Source organism: Silene latifolia, chromosome 4, assembly GCF_048544455.1.
Source record: "Silene latifolia isolate original U9 population chromosome 4, ASM4854445v1, whole genome shotgun sequence".
In the NCBI taxonomy this organism is placed as follows: Eukaryota; Viridiplantae; Streptophyta; class Magnoliopsida; order Caryophyllales; family Caryophyllaceae; genus Silene; species Silene latifolia.
In genome coordinates, this window is record NC_133529.1 from 61049346 (window position 1) to 61055088 (window position 5743).

At 42.0% G+C, this 5743-nt stretch overlaps 1 non-coding gene across 1 annotated transcript; it reads right to left on the reverse strand.

The window, feature by feature from the left end:
• Nucleotides 1-340: 340 nt before the first annotated feature.
• On the reverse strand, nucleotides 341-447 carry LOC141653973 (small nucleolar RNA R71). Its single transcript, XR_012547558.1, has one exon. It is a non-coding gene; the product is annotated as a small nucleolar RNA R71 (small nucleolar RNA).
• Nucleotides 448-5743: the final 5296 nt, after the last annotated feature.

Genomic DNA, 5743 nt, shown 5'->3' on the forward strand with positions numbered 1-5743 from the left:
AATCTTTATAAGGGGTTTGCATTACCAGGGACGGATAGAAAATTCGAGCCGAAGCCGTCCTATATTAACTTGGTTGAGAGAAACCAATTCGGGGGAGCTGCAAATGAAGATGCAGCCAAGCATATGGAGACATTTATTGATTATTGATTATTGATGTTCCATACCCCCACCCACCGGTGTGACCCAGGACCAGGTGAAGGAGACCATGTTCATATTCTCTCTTCGTGATGCTGCAAGAGAGTGGTACAGAGACCTGGATCGAGCTGTTAATGAGATAACGGACTGGAATTCGCTGGCCTTGGCATTCTACAAGAAATATTTCTCTGCCTCGAAGACGAATGCCATTAGAGCTCAGATCACGAGCTTTAAACAGGGTCCTGATGAGAACTTTCATGAAGCATGGGTCCGTTTCAAGAAGCTGGTACGAACCATTCCGCACCATGGGTTCGAAAAATGGAGTCTATGCAATCAGTTCTATAATGGGCTGTACGACGATCAGAGGGCTATCTTGGATGTTGCAGCCAGTGGCAGATTCCAGGAGAATATGGGAGAGACTAAGGGGTGGAAAATTATTGATGATTTGGCCACCCACAAAGCTGAGTATGGGAATTCCAGGGGGAATCAAAGGAGAAGTGTTGAATCTCCTTCTGTGGCTGCATTAGAGGCTCTCACGGCGAGATTTGATAAGTACGAGTTGGGAGGAGCTTCAAAAGGAGGGATCTACCATGTGAATGCTATTTCAGACGGTCCTTTCGTCTGTAAAAGATGTGGAGCTGAGGGACATGTTTCAGAAAATTGCCCTAGTCCCTTTGAGTCTTGTGCTGCCTTTCAACATTATAGGCAGACAAACACTTACTATGAGCCGAATGTCCATCCGAACTTGAGGTGGAGTAGCCAAAATGTCTTGAATCCGACTCAACCTCCACAGCAGCAGCAGCAGCAGACTTATGTGCCCCCTCATAAGCAGCAGCAGCCGTATCAAAAGCCTCCGTATATTCCTCAGCAGCAGCAACAATCCCAAAGTTCTGATTTCAATGAGTTGAAGAACTTGTTTCTGAAAGAGTCTCAAGCTAGAGAGGCCGGGATGAAGATGTTGGAGAGCCAAATTGCTCAATTGGCTAGCAAGAATACAACTCGAGCTCCGGGACATTTACCGACGCAAACTGATCAAAAGGAGACCCTTAATGCTATTACTTTGAGGAGTGGGTCTACCCTTGATGGGCCCGTTATGGTTGAGGATGTACCTGAAAAAAATGAGGCGAAACCAAGCAAGAAGAAGGCAATGACGAATAATAACAAGAAAAAGACGATCAGCAGGTATGTCAGTCGATCGACTGACATACCCGGTCGATCGACTGAAGTGCGACAAACAGTAGCTTCTGGTCCTGTACAAGTCAGTCGATCGACTGCCCAACCTGGTCGATCGACTGACAGCGCTGCTGAAAGTGATTCTTTTCGTCCTTCGATGCCCAATAACTTGAGGGATCACTTGTTTCGGGGTACGACGACTCCGAAAATATTGGGGCAAGACCCGAATGCTGATGGGTCAGTCCCGGTTCCGAAATATGACCCGACGACGATTAATGGTTCATTTTTGAGACGGTCTGAAGAAGGGTCAAGCTTCAACAAGGAGAAGGTAGTGGACTTTCAGCCTAAGTCCACCGATGCCGGCATGCGAGATTTAGAGGAGAGGGCTAAGTTGCTTCCTATAGCCCCTTATCCAGAGAGATTGGTGCCGACAAAGGAACATGTATCGTTTAATAAATTTGAAAATGTTATTCGTAGCTTAAACGTACAAGTTCCCTTTCTTGAGTTATTTAATCAAGTGCTTGCTTACATGAAGTTTATGAAACAACTTTTGTCTAAGAAGAAGTCACTTGAAACTGTGCATACTGTCGCACTAACTGAGGAGTCGTGCTTTTATTTGACTCATACTGCACCCCATAAGCTAGAAGACCCAGGTAGCTTTTCCGTTCCTTGTAATATTGGTACCTTCTCAATTAAGAAGGCATTATGTGACCTAGGAGCTAGCATTAGCGTCATGCCCTTAAGTCTTGGTAGAAAGCTGAAATTGACTAGGTTTGCAGTTACCAACATGACCGTACAGATGGCTGATCATTCTGCGGTCCAGCCTATAGGAGTCTTAGAGGACATTCCTGTGCAAATAGGAAAGTTCTTCTTCCCTGTTGACTTCGTTGTCTTAGATATGCCCGAGGATGCTCACATTCCTATTATTTTGGGTAGACCATTCCTGCACACTGCTGGTGCAGTTATCGATGTTGGTTCTGGGACCTTGACCTTCAAAGTAGGGAAACACTCCATTGTCTTTGCTCAGACAGCTAAGAAGAAAGACCCCATGTGGCCCGTGACTTGTAATACGGTTTCTGAAAAGAAATCTTATTTTATACTTCCTGATATGCCTATTTCTGTTCCTACTCCTGTTGTAACACCTCCGCCCCAGATTGGGAGCAAAATGGAGGACGATTCTTCTGTTTTAGACATTGCAGGAGCTGATTTGAGGAAGGAAGAGCCGCATGTCGCTCCAGCTGTGAAGGAACCAGTCGTTTCAAGAGGCGGCTTAGGATGTCTTAGCTATGGCACTGATGAGGAGCTTGAAGATGAGCCAGTCAGAGTGAGAGAGTCCGACTTGGACTTTGATGAGCCAGAAGAGGTCTTTGATTGGGGAGATGATGAAGCTGTTGATCCGTTGAGTTCTGCGGATGTTGGAGTTGAGAAGGGTGCAGCTGAGAAGATGAGCACCGTTGAGGCTACCTCTTGTAGCCAGAAGCCGACCAAGTGGGCCATTCCATGGCCATTCTTGATCAACTATTAGTTGATCGAGACATTTACAAAAACTATACATTTTATTGCTTTTAGACTCTTTTTTTTATTGCTTTTGTGTGCGCGAGACTTCGCATTTTAAGTTTGCTTAGGATTTTAAACACTTTAGTAGGTTACTTTGGGTTTTGCGCAATTTTGGGCGCGTATTATTGTGCATTTGCAGGTTTGTAGACCTCATTAGCTCAAGTTATCGAGCTAATTCGACGAAATCAGAAAGTTACAGCAGCTATTCCAGTCGATCGAATGGCCAGTATAGTCGATCGACTGAGCTGCGATTTCCAGGAGCTTCTGTTCCTGTTCACCCTGGTCGATCGACTGGGTGATGTGGTCGATCGACCAAATTCGCTGCTCTACCGGTTTTCGATCATTCCCCTGCTGTGTTTGATCGTTTTGCGGAATTGAGGGAGACTTCCCTCCACTTTATTTTCCGTCTTATTTCTAATTTCTTCCATATTCTTAATGTTGCACATAATTACCGCTTCAAAATTATTTTCTCGGTCTTACGCGCGGTACTTTGTTTGTCTTTTCAGGTACTTATGGTAGCACTGCTGGCTACTGAAACCTCCTAGCTCACGCTGGTTTGGGGAGGTTTCCTTTTGCTGCGCTTAAAGTCTTGTGAGTTCCCGAGTTCCACTTCATGTCGTATTTACTTATTTTCTCGCAAATTCCCGTTTATCTTTTCTTTCATTACATGATTTTGCACAATGGGGACATTGTGCGATTTGGTTTGGGGAAGGGTTTTGCGTTGCATTTCATTTACTTGCATTCACGTTTACATTTCAGTTTGCATTTGTTTATTTCATTTCTCATATATACAGAAAATCCACAAAAAAAATTGAAAAACTTCAATAATTTCAAAAAATTGCACGTTTATTTTAGCATATAGGTCGAGTCGGAACGGTAGTATTTCTATGATGACATTGCATTTGCATCTGTTTTTGCCTAAGCCCTGCTAATTGACATGTTATTAGTAGAATCATATATGCATAGTCTACGAGTTTTCGTTAATCATTTGCTGGACTCGAGACTTGACTTAGATTTTTGGCAAACTACATTACATTCTGAGATTTAAAGCCTATAACTGGTGACATCTATGACCAGTTTATCTAGGATGTGAGTAGTTACTCCTTATGAGACATGTTACATTAATATGCATAAATATGAACTTAATCTGCTTAATACCTGTATGCATTCGGTTTGTGGTTTGTTGACACATGTGGTAGAGGTTTTCCTTTATTCATTTTGCCCATAAGCTCCACACTGCCAAAAATAGCCTTTTTGTCCCGTTACTACATCCTACATTTAGCCTGCCCTTGTCAAGCTAGTAGTTTATGTGCTTGGGATTGTTACTTCGTTTTTGGTGGCATATGCTCGTTTTGAGATGATGTTGGGAAGATGGAAAAAGGAAATAAAGATAAAATAGAAGTGAAAAAAAAATGATTCGAAAAAGAAAAAAAAGAAAAAAAAAGAGAAGAGAGAAATAAGTTCGGTATGGTCGATCGACTGGCCTCATTGGTCGATCGACTGAAGCCCGAGAAGAAAAGAGGAAAAAATCAATTCGCATAGTTTAAAGTCCTTATTAAATGGCGATTTTTGCTCCCATGTTGCATTTATATCTTATGGGGAGTTTTTTATATTGGAGATTGTGAGATTTATGCTTCTAATTAGCACCGTTTTGATTGAAATTTTGAGCAAGAAGTTGGATGTTGCCATATGGTTTTGTTTAGGTACTAGCTTGATCACCTATACCTCCACATTCCCATAATTGTTTTGCCTCTTCTTACCCATTACCTCACATATCCATATTTAGCTCGGCATGTGTCATGGTCATTTGTTTGGTTGGAATGCATATGTATGGTTGTAGAGATTACTTTCATATTAGACTGCAGGCATGTTCTTATAGGTCGTAGTTAGGTGAGAGTCATTACATTTACTTCTTTCTATCTTACATATATTCACCTGTGCTTATGAGTGATTCGAGCGACCCGTGAGAGTCCAATTTGGTAAGTCTCTATAGTTGACGGTTCAGCAGTTTTTAACGACTACATAACTCGTTTACATGATTCACATTGCTAATTGATTGTTAGTTGTTGCATTAAATTGGTTTAGGCTATTCAGTTTGCATTTCGCTCTGAGATTGAACTCGTTCCATTAAGTTTTAGGATCGGGTCTGGTTCTTGCTTGGGGACAAGCAAGGGTTTGGTTTGGGGAAGTTTGATGCGTGTCCTAAATATGATGTTTTACACCCCATTTTACACGCATTTCAGAGCTCATTTATGTAGTTCTATGCTACTATTTGCCCCATTTCGTCTACTTTCGTATTTTTATGTAATATTGCAGATTTATGCGGAACTGAGTAGATATTGAGCTAAATCCGCCCCCGAGTATCTTGCATTGCATTTGACGTGAAGTATTTACACAAGGAACGAGCTTGGTGCGCATTTCGAGGCCCGGAAGACAAATCTACGAGAATTTAGAAGTCAAGTATCAGCTACCTCAGTCGATCGACTGCCTCCCATAGTCGATCGACCAACCCCCGAGTTGCAGAAGCTACTGTACATTGGAGACCAGTCGATCGACTGGTCACATTGGTCGATCGACCAAGACGCTAATCAGACGTGAATTAAAAGATCGAGATTTCCAAGCCCATTGTACATTAGGTTTAAGAATAAGAACTACGTCGTATTCTATATAACGTAAGCTAGGTATTCAGAATAATCATCGAGTTTTCCATTCAGTTTTCCATTCAGTTTTTATCAGTTTAGATCATCAAATAATTAGGGTTCGAAATATTGTTTCGTATTCTATACAATTTATTTTCGTTCAGTTTTTGGATCCTTTCTCTGCGATTTCTTTCATTCGGTATTTCTTCTGCCCTTATTTCAGTTTGATTGCTTTATTA